Genomic DNA, 14,645 nt, shown 5'->3' on the forward strand with positions numbered 1-14,645 from the left:
GTTCCTATATGCTCTGTCTAAAGGCTGAGGGGATATCCTTTTCTAACCAAGGCTGAAAAACTCTGAAACTCTAAAAGGAAAGATAGATACAGTTGACTATGTAACAGTGACGGTCTTTGCATGACAGAAGATATAAATAAACCGATAAGCAAACAAAAGACTTGGAATCATTCTTTTATTCTTTAGGGTTTTTTTCCCTAGATGCATTATTTACACAATCCGGCAGAAAAGAGGCTACTTTCTCTGTGGGAAACAAATGTGGTCAGAGCTAGAGAATCTCTGAGGAAAAACAACCCACCCACACATAGAATTTCAGTATGAGGGCCTTCATGACTGTTGAAAGCCCACCCATTCACACTAGGTGTGGTCCACGGACCCTAAATTAAGAATCCCTCAACAATGGGTGCCTGGATGGCTCAGGTGATTGAACGTCCAACTTTGGCTCATGGCATGATCTTGCAGTTCGTGAGTTCAAGCCCCGCTTCAGGTTTGTTGCTGTCACCCTGTCGGCACAGAGCCCACTTCGGGTCCTTTAAAGAAACCGGCATGCTGCTTTCCGTGGCAGCTATACCATTTTACATTTCCACCAACAGAGCACAAGGTTCTAACTTTGCCATATCCTTGCCCACACTTGTTATTTTATGCTTTTTTTTTATAGTAACCACCCTAATAAATGTGAGGTGATATTTCATTATGGTTTTAATTTGCATTTAAAATTTTTTTTTTATTTTATGGGAATGCAAGCTGGTGCAGCCACTCTGGAAAACAGTATGGAGGTTCCTCAAAAAACTAAAAATAGAACTACCTTACGACCCAGAAATTGCACTACTAGGCATTTATCCAAGGGATAGAGGTGTGCTGTTTCGAAGGGACACATGCACCCCATGTTTATAGCAACACTATCCACAATAGCCAAAGTATGGAAAGAGCCCAAATGTCCATCGCTGGGTGAATGGATAAAGAAGATGTGGCATGTATATACAATGGAGTATTACTCGGCAATCAAAAAGAATGAAATCTTGCCATTTGCAACTATGTGGATGGAACTGGAGGGTATTCTGCTAAGTGAAATTAGTTAGAGAAAGACAAAAATCATATGACTTCACTCATATGAGGACTTTAAGAGACAAAACAAATGAACATAAGGGAAGGGAAACAAAAATAATATAAAAACAGGGAGGGGGACAAAACAGAAGAGACTCACAAATACGGAGAACAAACTGAGGTTACGGGAGGGGTTGTGGGAGGGGGGATGGGCCAAATGGGGAAGGGGCACTAAGGAGTCTACTCCTGAAATCATTGTTGCACTATATGCTAACTAACTTGGTTGTGAATTAAAAAAAAAAAATTAAATTAAAAAAAAACTACGTTAAAAATAAAAAAAAAATTAAAAATGGAATGACCATATGATCCAGCAATTCCACTTCAGGATATATACCAAAAGGATTGAAAAGGGATATTTGTTATTCATGATAGCCAAGAGGGGAAGCAGCCCAAGAGTCCCTCAACGGATGAATGGATAAATAAAATGTGGTGTATGTATACAATGCAATATCATTTAGCTTAAGGCAGGAAACTCTGAGACACGCTGCAGTATGGATAAGCCCTGAAGACAGTCTGCCAGGTGAAATGTTATCAGTCACAAAAAGACAAATGCTCATATGATGGGGCGCCTGGCTTGCTTAGTCAGTTGAGCATCTGACTCTTGATCTCAGCTCAGGTCTTGGTCTCGGGGTCATGAGTTCAAGCCCCGCATTGGGCTCTGCACTGGGTGTGAAGCCTACTTAAAATTAAACATAAAAATAAGTAAATAGATAGGTAGTAGATGATAGATAGATAGATAGATAATAAAAAGACAAATGCTCATATGCGTATCTACGTTAGTCAAATTCATAGAAATAGGAAGTAGAATGGTGGTTTCCAAGAACTGAGGCGAAGGGGAAATAGGGAGTAGTTGTTTAATGGGTATAGAGATTCAGTGTCGCAAGATGATAAAGATCTGGAGATTGGTTGCACAACAGTGTGGATTTACTTAACACCACTGAACTGTACATTTAAAAATAGTTAAGACGGTAAATTTTATGTTCCATGTATTTTACAATTCCCCAAAAAATTCCTGCCTCACACATTTTCTACATATTCATAATTTTAACTATTATAAGCATATGCAAATGACCCCCAATCTATAACTTCAACATAAGTTTCTCCCCTGACATAATGATTTATATCTCTGATTTCCTGCTGGGCTTCTCTTGCTGGATTGTATTCCACTGGCTTTTCAAACTCAACATGCCCCAGAGTGATTTTAGCCACAAACCTGCTCATCCTCCTATTTCCTATTCCATGCCTGTGGATGAATGAATAAATGGATGAATGCATCTTGCATCTTTTTCATAGGAACCTAACAATCTGTCTGCTATCAAGATAATGGGTCATTTGAATAATGTTTTTTTGTATTGGTTTTATTGGCATATAATTCACCTACCATACAATTTACCCATTTAAAGGATACAATTCATGGCTTTTAGTTTATTCACAAAGTTGTGCAATCTTTACCATAATCAACTTTGGAATATTTTCATCACTTCCCTCTAAAAAACACTATTTTTCTACCTATTACCCCCACAGTCTTTCCATCTCCTCTAGCTTTAAGCAACCACAAATCTACTTTATGTCTCTTAGATTTGCCTATTATGGACATTTCGCATAAATGGAATCCCATGATATGTGATCTCTTGTGACGATCTTCTTTCACCTAGCATGATGTCTTCAGGGTTCATCCATGCTGTAGCATATATCATCAGTACTTTATTCCTTTTTCTGGACAAATAATATTGCATTGTATGGGTAAATCACACTTTGTCCATTCATCAGTCTGTGGGTAGTTGGGGTGTTTCTGTTTTTAAGTTATTATGAAAAATGCTGCCATGAACATTCATATATGTTTTTGTGTGGACATACATTTTCATTTCTCTGGAGTGTATACCTAAAAGTGAGTGAATTGAAGGTTCAAATGGTAACTATACGTTTAACTTTTTCAGGAGCTGCCAGACTGTTTTCCATGGTGGCTGCACCAATCCTACATTCCCACCAGCAGTGTATGGTTCCACTTTCTCTACATCCTCATCAACACTTCTTATTTTCTGGTTTTGTTTGTTTTTGTTTATTTTTAGTCTAGCCATTCTAGTGGGTGTAAAGTGGTATCTCACTGTGATTTTAATTTGCATTTCCCTGATGATTAGTGATGTTGAGCACCTTTTCATGTGGTCATTAGCCATCTGTGTATCTTCTTTGGAAAAACATCCATTTGGAGAATGTCCAGATCCTGTACCCATTTAAAATTTTTTTCTTGTTATTGAGTTCTTTATATATTCCAGATACAAGTCCCTTATCAGATAAATGATTTGAAAATATTTTCTTCTATTCTATGTGTTGTGTTTTCACTGCCTTGGTAGTGTCCTTTGCATCACTAAATGTTTTGCTTTTGACGATGTATATTTAGATTTTTGATGAAGTCTATCTCTTTTTTCTTTTGTTGCTTGTGCTTTTGGTGTCATACCTAAGAAATTTACCTAATCCAAAGTCACACATATTTACTACTCTTTTTTCTTCTATGGGTTTTGTAGTTTACGCTCTTACGTTTAGGACTTTGATCCATTTGTGTTGATTATTACATATGTTTTGAGGTAGGAGTCCAGTTTCATTCTTTTGAATGTGGACACCCAGTTGTCCCAGTACTATTTGTTTAAAAACACTGTCCTTTCTACACAACCAGTGGAATTGTTGCCTTTTGCAAGTTTGAAATCATGGCAGGTCCAGAAACTGATGCCCAACTCCATCTCACTGGTATCAAAAAATATTTCAACTCTTATACTTCAAGTTAAGGTCGAAAAAACACCAGCTGTGAAAGCAACAGAAATGGGTCTTAAACTGTGCCTCACCTGTTAAATTCCCATGCCTGGAGAAGCTAATGACAACTCATAATGCGATACTCAATTTGTACAATATATTATGAATCTGGAAAAAAAAAAAAAAACACTGTCCTTTCTGGTCTAGATAACCTTATCAAAACCCAATTGAACATAGAAATAGGAGTCTATTTCTGGATTCTTTCATTCTATGCCATTGATCTACACATACATCTTATGCCAGTACCACACTATCTTCAATACTTTTGCTGGGTAGTCAGTTTTGAAATTGAGAAATGTGAGTCCTCCGATTTTATTTATTGTTCTTTCAAGATTGTTTTAGCTGTTGTTGGTACCCTGAGTTTACATATGAATTTTAGGATAAATGTCCATTTCTACCAAGAAACCAGATGGGATTTTTAATAGAATTGTGTTGCATCTATTGAACTAGTATAATTTTTATTTATGAGTTGTGGCTTTCAGACCAAATTTTAGTTGTTACTTTTTTCAGGGAAATTCATTGGTTTTCCAATTAATTGAAGACAAGCAAGTACACAGAGTAATACTAAAAGGCAAAATACAATTTTTAAAGTTTATATTTTGCTGCAAATTTAAATGAAATCAACAGTTTTACACTTAACTAGAAAACTACTTATGAAATAAGCAGTTTCTCAATGGTTTGGTTTGTCAGGAACCTTGTAGCTATCTGGTAACTTGTTTGCTTATGATTCTGGACAGTTATACCTAGAATTCAGATTGCCCCAGTCTAAATGTCAAGGTTCGTATCAAGTACAACTTTTAATAGTTTCTTCAACTTTTCAAGTTAGGCAAAATATTATTTTCAAAGAACAAGGCCCCAGTTTACATCAGTACCTTAAAAAAATAAAGCTTTATTTGCACGTGTGATAATTATCGTGAAAGCATTTTTTTGGGTACGAGCTAACTTTCCGGATTTGTGCTTTGCTTTAGAATAAAGCACAATACTCTCCTTGTCTACCTAAGCAGTGTGTCCTTGAAAACTATTAAAATCATTTACACATTCTTTGCAGCATTATGTACTCATATAAATATAAAGGTCATTCAGCTAGCAGCACTAACGGTATCGATCATTTATAAAAGTATTTAGACATTATGCTTTTACATCACTATTTCTTTTGACTAGTATATTGTAGTGTCTCTTTTTAAACCAGGAATATGTATGAAATTATGTTTCCTTATCCATTAATTGAGATTTTTGAACTTACTTTGATGCAAAAAAAAAAAAAAAAAGAAGAAACGACTGCTTAAGTTTAAGACTTAAAAGTCCCTCTCACTAACATTTGTGGTGGTATTTTCATTGTATGAAGGTAGTGACTTAATTGATGTTGTTGTTCTTAATGCTGCTATTATTTCTGGCAATAATAACAGTTTTCTTGACCACACTTTGTTTCATTTCTCCTAATAGGATAAATTTTTAAAAACGAACAACAGGGTGCATGGGTGGCTCAGTCGGTTAAGCATCAGACTCTTGACTTTGGCTCAGGTCATGATCTCACAGTTCATGAGTTCTGGCCCCACATCGAGCTCTGCACTGACAGTGCAGAACCTGCTTGGGATTCTCTGTCTCCCCCTCTCTCTGCCCCTCTCCCACACCCTCTCTATCTCTCTCTCAAAAATAAGCATTTAAAAATTGTTTTTAAATGAATATTGAAGATGACTCCAGATCGTAATCCTCAGGACTTTTCCTTTTTGCCTAATCTTAATCACCTCAAAGCTAGGCTTTTCTAGAACCTCATCTGTTGACCTCTAATTATAGGTTCATCAAAAGAGTATTTGACTGGGGTACAAAGAGCTTTTAACCGAGATGTTTTCCCCTCAGTTAAAGGAGCCAAAAGCAGGATAATTGAAGGGGTTAATCTGTAAGAGAAGCATCCTATTTTCCCTAAAATTTTCTGGAGACTTTGAAGTAAGTTATCTGAATAATTGTCTTTGTGTGACATGTCTCTTTCAGAAAGGGATCTACTCTGAGTGTGCCTTCTAATGCTCAGAAACACCAACACACACCTGGAACCCACAGCAACGGATCACTGGAAGACAAAATGCACAAGGATAATATTTCGCCCGGCAACAAGGACTGAGATTTGCAAATAAAATGGCTGGAGGAGAAGGAGCATCCCCGTCACCTGGAAATTGTTTTATTAGGCAGCAGCTGGGTTTTCAACTCTGTTAGTTGGATTTTTGTTTTCAAACTTTTCAGGGGTTGTTAGCCTGAGGTCCATTGGTCGCGTTCAACGTGATTCTGGATGAAAAAATTAAAGTTTTGTTTTCACTAACCTCTACACAAAAGGCAGCATTTCCTTCAATAATGAATGTGGGCAGTACATCATGCTAGTATTAGTACCTGTGACCTTTTCATTAAAAAATCACAGAGTTTTTCATAGCCCACTATGACTGCTGCACATCTTGCAAATATTGTTTAAGCGACTTCAAATGTATGTAGTCATTAAGTGGCTCAGTCGGTTAAGCATCCAACTCTTGCTTTCAGCTCAGGTCATCATCTCACGGTTTTGTGGGTCCGAGCCCCGCATTGGGCTCTGCACTGGCAGCATGGAGCCTGCTTGGGATTCTCTGTCTCCCTCTTGCTCTCTATTCTTCCCCCACTCTGTCTCTCTCAAAATAAATAAACTTTAAAAAAGTAAACAAACAAACAAAAAAAGACATCACTCTTGAACAAGTAAAGACATTGGTGGTGCAAAAATAAAAAAAAAAAAAAAAAAAAAAGAAGCCAGCAAGTGTAGGCTTAGGTGAAGTGGGACTTGAAATGTTTTCTGAAGAGGGGGCTGCCCATATATGGTCATTGAACATTCCCCATCTCTTTGCTCCCTGTGTTTGGCTGGAACTATGCCAGTTTCAGTATCCATTAACATGCCAGGTCCTGGTTAGCTCCAGGTCTGCCTAAACTAGATTCGAACTACAAGAGTGGCCCTTGGCCAGCCCTGGATCATCTCAATTTCAGATTTTCACTTTTGAGTAAGTCCTGGTGTTGTTGGACAAGTTAGGACATGCTGACTGGGCCCCCGACTCCCCAAAGGCCACTCTGCATTTATCCCTTCAGTGGCCACTAAATGTTTTGGGAAAAGTATAAAAATAGTGGCCACCCAAACCATAAATCAGAAGTGGAAAAAACATACTGATAGGGGCGCCTGGGTGGCAGTCGGTTAAGCGTCTGACTTCAGCCCAGGTCATGATCTCACAATCCTTGAGTTCGAGCCCCGCATCGCGCTCTGTGCTGACAGCTCAGAGCCTGGAGCCTGCTTCGGATTCTGTCTCCCTCTCTCTCTGCCCCTCCCCTACTCATGCTCTGTCTCTTCTCTCCCTCTCTCTCTCTCAAAAATAAATAAACATCAAAAAAAATTTTTTTAATTAAAAAAAACCCCACACACTGATAGAGGCATGAGTTTTATGAACAATGTCATGTCAGCGAGACCAGGAGATGGGAACCAAAAAAGTGGAAAGACAAAATGATAACTTATTCAAGGAGAAGTCTACTGTCTAACCCAGTGGCCTACTTAAATCATTACATTTTAATTATAGCTGCTTCTTGCACAAATAAAGTGACATTGCCGGTAAAAACGTTCAGCTTACTGTGCGTTAATTACCTCCAGGTCCATCTGGTATTTCTAGTTTTTTATGTTTGTATTGTGAGAGTGAAGAGGAAAAAAAAATGTTCCCTTCTTTTCGCTCACTTTAAACAAATATTGTGTGTGGCTAACAGGGTTTGCTCTACAGCGGGAGCTGCCTTTCCGATTAATGGTTTCTTTAAATTTGTGATGGGTAAAGGAGGATTCTTAAAAATAGAAGCCCCAGGTTTTAACCTCGATACTTCCTCTGTTTCACCTGGTTATGTTCCTGTACACAACCCTGTCTTTTGCCATTCTCAGATTTTCTCCGCCTATTTGACATAGAAATTGGGGGGAGAAATAAAAGAGGTGGGGGAAAGACAAAGTTGATGTGAAGTTCTTTGAGTGTAGTAAAAAGTTGAGCAGACATATTGTTGCAAAATGTCTTTTAAATTTCTACTACAGAGATACCTCATCTTATTGCCCTCTGCTTTATTGTACTTCACAGATGTGTGTTTTTCCAAGTTGAAGGTCTGTGGCCCCCTGCAGCGAGCAAGTCTAGTGGCACCATTTTGTCAACATCATTTGTTCACTTTGTGTCTCTGCGTCACATTTCGAACTTTTTCACTCTTAGCGTAATCATCACAGTGATCTGTGACCAGCCACCTTTGCTATTGCTATTGTAATTGTTTGGGGGCACCATGAACAGCACCTGTGTAAGACAGTGAACTTAATCCATAGAGGCTGTGTGTGTTCTGACTGGTCTGCCACCTGGCCACTCCCTGGTCTCTCACCCTCTCCTGGGGCTTCCCTAGTTCCTGAGACATGACAGTATTGAAATTGGGCCAATGAATAACCTAACAATGGCCTCTAAGTGTGCAAGTGAAAGGAAGAGTTGCACGTCTCTCACTTTAAATCAAAAGCTAGAAATATGATTCAGTTTAGGAAGGCTTGTTGAAAGCCAAGACAGGCCAAAAGCCAGACCTCTTGTGCCAACAGTTAGTCAAGCTGTGAATGCAGAGGAAAAGTTCTTGAAGGAAAATGACTGCTACTCCAGTGAACACGTGAATGAGAAGAAAGTGAAACAGCCTCATTGCTAATACGGAGCAAATATTAGTGGTCTGGATAGAAGATCAAAGTAGCCACAACCTTCCCCTAAACCAGAGCAAGGCTCTAACTCTCCTCAAGTCTATGAAGGCTGAGAGAGGTGAGGAAGCCGCAGAAGCAAATCTGAAGCTAGCACAGTTTTGTTCATGAGATTTACAGAAAGAAGCCATAGAGAAAAGGGTAAGGTGAGGCAGCAGGTGCTGAGGAAGAAGCTCCAGCAAGTTCTCCAGGGGATCTAGCTCAGGTAAGGAATGAAGGTGGCTGCACCAAACAATAGATTTTCAATGTGGACCGAACAGCCTTCTATTGGAAGAAGATGCCATCTAGGACTTTCATGGCTAGAGAGGAGAAGTCAATGCTTGGCTTCAAAGCTTCAAAGGGCAGGCTGACTCTCTCATTAGGGGCTAATACAGCTGGTGACTGGAAGCGGAAGCCAGTGGTCACTTACCATTCTGAAAATCCGAGGGCCCTTAAGAAGTATGCTGCATCTACTCTGTGCTCTATAAATGGAACAACAAAGTCTAGATGACAGAACATCATTTATAGCACGGTTTACTGAGTATTTTAAGCCCACCGTTGAGGCTAACTGCTCAGAAAAAAAGATTCCTTTCAAAATATGACTGCTCACTGACAGTGTACCCGGTCAGCCGAGAGCTCTGAGGGAGATGTACAAGATTAATGTTGTTTTCATGCTTGCTAACACAACAAGCATTCTGCAGCCCATGGATCAAGGAGCCATTTTGGCTTTCAAGTCTCGTTATTCAAAATATATTTTGTAAGGCTATAGCTGCCATAGATAGTGAGTCCTCTGATGGATCTGGGTAAAGTGAATTTCAAAACCTTCTGGAAAGGATTCACCATTCTAGGTGCCTTAAAGAACATTTGTGATTCACGGGAGGAGTCAAAGTACCATCATGAACAGGAGTTTGGAAGAAGTTGACTCCAACCCTCATGGATGACTTTGAGGGATTTAAGACTTCAGGGGAGGAAGTGACCGCAGATGCGGTGGAAAAAGCAAAAGAACTAGAATGAGAAGTGGAGCCTGAAGATGTGATTAAATTATTACAATCTCATGATAAAACTAACAATGAGGAGTTGCTCCTTATGGATGAGCAAAGAAACTGATTCCTTATGTTTCAAAGCACGTTATAATAAAGAATGAACTAATAAGGTGACTTACCAGTTTTTTTTTTTTCATTTTGTCGATCGTCATATAAAAAGCATGATGCTAGTGGACTATAGCTAACTTTTGTCAATGTGGAGAACCTTATATTGTACATTCCTCTGAAAGAAGATATAAGAGAATTTGTATACACTACAATATACTCAGAGCTTAGAATAGTGTCTGGTACATAGTAAACCCTTAATGAATATTGAATGACGTAAGAGAAGAGCCCAATAAGCAAATCTTCAAAGTAACGATATGTTAATTATATAGAGATTATACATGAATTATCCATTAATGGAGAAGATTAAAGCAGATGTTTCCTTTATTTTCTTAACGTTTATTTATTTATTTTGAGAGAGAGAAAAGAGAGCACATGCACAAGCAGCGGAGGGGCGAAGAGAGAGAGAGAGAGAGGGAGAGAGAGAACCTCAAGCAGGGTCTGCACTGACAGTGGGAGCTGGATCTCACAAACAGCAAGGAGCCAACGAGCCTGGATCTCACAGTTCTTGAGATCATGACCTGAGCTGAAATCAAGAGTTGGATGCTTAACCAATGAAGCCACCCAGGTGCCCCCAGATGTGTCCTTTAAGTTTACTAATTCCAGATTGGGAGAACAAATACTATAATTAAAATTTTTAGCCTATTTCTCTTCCTGCCCCCTTGTTCTTTAGTGTAATACTTAGTGCAACATTTAATAAGAGTATACCATTTTTTGGCACAGGGAAGGAAACATTACTAATAGAAGGAGTGCATTGTGTTTTTGCCATTATAGATAAGGCATGTGGAGTAATAATGGCAAGCATTCTGACTTTGCTTTTACTAAGAATATTTCAGAGTACCTTTGGCTAATGATCTTAAAATGCCCCTTCCTCACATATAATTAAATTACTCTCTAGTGGCTTTCATTATTTTTATTTCTTTATGATAAGATACAGTCCATTAAGCTGAGTAAAGATAAAAAAATATATAGCATAGTCCCTAGTTCTTCTATATTCTTAAACGAGTTTCTTCGTTTCTACAGGTGTTGATGCATGTTCTGGATGAAGGGTTGGCAAACCATGAACCATAAGCCAAATCCAGCCTACCATGCATTTTTATATAGCCCATGAGCTAACAGTAGTTTTTATATTTACACGTAGTTGAAGAAAACCAAAAGAAGAATACTTCATGGCATAAAAAATTATGTATAAAATTTACATTTCAGAGTCCACAAACAAGCTTTTATTGGAACATAGCCAGACTAATTTGTTTATGTATGTTCTAGAGCTGCCTTCATGCTGCAATAGCAGACTTGAGTAGTTGTGACAGAGACCATATGGCCCTCAAAGTCTAAAATACTAACTAGCCTTTTACAGAAAAAGTTTGCTGACCCCTGCTTTCAGTTGTTTAATGGATAAAGAACTTCATTAAACTATATGAAGTGAAAATACATGTAGACTTTTTAAAAATGTTTATTTATTTTTGAGAAAGAGAGAGAGAGAGAGAGCAGAGGAGGGGCAGAAAGAGAGGGAGACACACAATCCGAAGCAGGCTGCAGGCTCTGAGCTGTCAGCACAGAGCCCGACGCGGGGCTCCAACTCACGAACCATGAGATCATGACCAGAGCAGAAGTCGGACGCTTAACCAACTGAGCCACCCATGCACCCCTAGACTTTTAAATAAATAAACATAATTCCAGATATTTCCCATGGATTGAAGCATAATCTTTAAAGCAAATTTGGTAAGATAAGAGAATATTCTGAATTAAAAACTAAGATGATCTTGCATAGAAAATGTCCTGGATGCTCCTTCAATTATTTTGGTTCTTAAAAATGATGTTCTCTTATTCTGGTTTCATTCAGAATTTAACCACAAAAATCAAAGAAAAATGAGTCATAGTCAATTCTACGTGGAAGGGAGTCAGTGTAGAATTCTTGAGCTAATGGGACTCAGGTTTCAATTTTGGTTCCACCACTTATTACCCAGGAAATACAGTACTTAACTTCTTTGAGCCTTAGTTTTCCCATCTGTAAAATGGCAATAAACATATTTTAGCTCAAGGGCTAAGCCAAGACACCAATTTGGTGACTTTGCTTCAACCCAATATTCTTTAAATAGTTGTTTACTAATTATTAGTGGGAGTGAAGAAAAACTGATTTTCTACTGAAAAAATAAATTGCTCACTGTTTTATGACTGTGTAAAGGATTTCTTATATTAAGTTATTTGAAATTGCCTTTCACTTTGCAGTTTTTCCATCACTTAAAACTGTTGGTTACTCTCAGCCACCAAGCTTTAGGCTAAATTACATGGTCTATTAAGTACTATTCAAAATACATTTTAAAGGTCTTTGTTTTCTGCTTTCTATACTTGCAAAACATCTCCCATCTTGTTCCTATCTCTGTGTGTCTGTGTGCTCACTATAGCATGTGTATGTAATTTTCTAAAGCAGACTATCTCTGGGGGACATATTATAAGTTCTATAATGTAGATGATAAAGGGTAAATTACTGTTTTTCCATAAAGAACACTATGCCCATAGATTGTTTGGTTCCCGTTTTGAACATCCCCTGGCTGTCTAGTTCTCAGGTTCATGCCCCATGGTACCTGAACTTGTAAGCCCTCTAGACTCTGAAAAGATCCACACTGGCATGAATCGTCTTTTATTTGCAACAGAGGTCTCCATGATCTAATGGGGTTGGGACTCATTTACATTTTGCCTGTTGATCCAAGAGTCGAGTGTGGAAACCTGAGTCAAGCGGCATCAAATTTCTGGTTTATTACAGTTATAAAATAGCCTCCCTGAGCTGGCTCATGATTTAATCCTATGAAGAATAAATAAGAATATATAGAGATATATTCTTAAATATACTTAAAAAATTTTTTAATGTTTATTTATTTTTGAGAGAAAGAGAGAGCATGCACAAGTGGGGTAGGGGCAGAGAGAGAGGGAAGCACAGAATCTGAAGCAGGCTCCAGGCTCTGAGCTGTTAGCACAGAGCCCGACGAGGGGCTCAAACTCACAGACCATGAGATCATGACCTGAGCTGAAGTCGGATGCTTAATCAGCTGAGCCACTCAGGTGCCCCTACCACATACTATTTTTGAGACAGAAAGAGAGAAAGAGTATGGGTGCTCAGGGGAGGGGGAAGGACAGAGAAAGAGGGAGAGAGAGACAATCCCAAGCAGGCTCCACACTGCCAGCACAGAGCCCAACTCGGGGCTCAATTCCATGAACCGTGAGATCACGACCTGAGCCAAAATTAAGAGTCAAATGCCTAACCGACTGAGCCACCCAGGTGCCCCAAGATTTTATTTTTAAGTAATCTCTGCACCCAGCATGGGGCTCCAACTCATGACCCTGAGATCAAAAGTCACATGTTCTACCAGCCAGGTGCCCCTTAGAATTTTTAAATTTAAAGCCACATGTATGGGTAGGGTAACATATTAAACAGCACAACTGCAGAATTTAAAAAGGCATCAACAAAGAATTAGGCAAAATAAAATAGTTCTGGTAACGTAGAAAGATGAGCCTCTCAGATTGTTAATAAGATACCCAAATGGGGAAATCCATAATAAATCAAGAGCCACACTACAATTTATGACAAGTCTTTATTTAACAAGATGTTTCATGTAATTTACTGTGCTACAATGATGTACAAAGGTGAATTAGAATGATAACATCTAGGAAAGGTATTCCAAAATGTGAGCATGTAATTTATTAATATCCATATATTTACTCCCAAGTATATTCATATAATCTTAAATAATACTGAATGGGGCACCCCGCTGGCTCAGTCGGGTAGGGGGGGACAGGCAACTCTTGATCTCAGGGTTGTGAGTTCAAGCCCCACATTGGAGGGGTTGAGATTACTTAAATAAATAAAACTTGATAAAATAATAGTGAATCAAATTTCCATTATAGTGAATCCTGGGCTTACTTCCAAAACAGAAGTAACTCCAAACAGTGGCTTCAGAGGTGACTTCATTTTTTTTAGTGCCACATTTGATTGGTGAACGAACTAATCCAACAAATTTCTGGAGCACAGGATACGTGAGGATGAACCACGCAGAGATAGGGAGAACATATTAAGAAGAAGAACGAATCTGGGGGAAGGCCTTGAACTAGAAGGAACTGAAAGAGAACCACTGCAGAGGAACAGGCAGACAGAGCAGAGCACATGAGGAGAGAGGTGGGTGAGTACTCGATCCTTTGGGACCTTTCGTGCCAGGGGATGGAGTTTGAACTTTCCCCTGAGTGCAAGTGAAAGCCATCGGAAAGTTTTAAGTTGGGGGGTGAAAAGGGTTAATGAGAAGATCAGACTATTATAAAGAATCCGATGATTGAAAATAAAATAAATGATGAAAACCTGTCTAGAGAGAAGCATAGAAAACAATCTGGAAACGTGAAGGCAATTGAGTAATACACAAGGTCTTTTAAGAATGAAATAGATTTTCATCATGTTCCATGGCATAACCCCAAGATGTGTTCCAACAGAACAGCCAGAAGGATACTTTAAAAAGTCAGATCCTATCATTTCCCTGCTCAAAACCCTCCCGTGCGTCCCGGTCTCACTCAAGTTTAACACTGGCCTGCAAGACCCCGTATGGCCTGGGCCCCACCATCTCTCTGACCACATCTACAATTTCTACCCTCATGCCACTCCAACCCCATTTGCATCCCAGCTGTTCCTTAAACATGCCAACCATTCTCTTTAGGAGAGCCTTTGCACTTGCCGTCTCCCCTGCCTGGAATTCTCTTTCCATCAGATATCCCCATGACTTCTTCCCTCATTTTCTTCAAGTCTCTGTTTAAATGTCATTATCAGTCCCTGACCAACATACATAAGATAGTATCTCCTGTCCCCCACGAGAGTCCCTCTTCCT

The 14,645-nt window shown here is 39.0% G+C and overlaps 1 long non-coding RNA gene across 2 annotated transcripts in view; it reads left to right on the plus strand.

Annotated features, from left to right (window-relative positions):
- Nucleotides 1-9,693, plus strand: part of LOC102963466 — a 37,500-nt gene extending 27,807 nt beyond the window's left edge. Inside the window, exons 4-5 of one of the 2 annotated variants that reach the window (XR_006217037.1) lie at nucleotides 5,899-6,112; nucleotides 8,016-9,693. This is a non-coding gene — a long non-coding RNA (uncharacterized LOC102963466). Of the gene's footprint in view, nucleotides 1-5,898; nucleotides 6,221-8,015 lie in introns of those variants that run through there. The other variant, XR_006217036.1, reaches the window with a different exon arrangement.
- The last annotated feature ends 4,952 nt before the right edge of the window (nucleotides 9,694-14,645 follow it).

This window comes from Panthera tigris, chromosome B1 (assembly GCF_018350195.1).
Source record: "Panthera tigris isolate Pti1 chromosome B1, P.tigris_Pti1_mat1.1, whole genome shotgun sequence".
Lineage (NCBI taxonomy): Eukaryota > Metazoa > Chordata > Mammalia > Carnivora > Felidae > Panthera > Panthera tigris.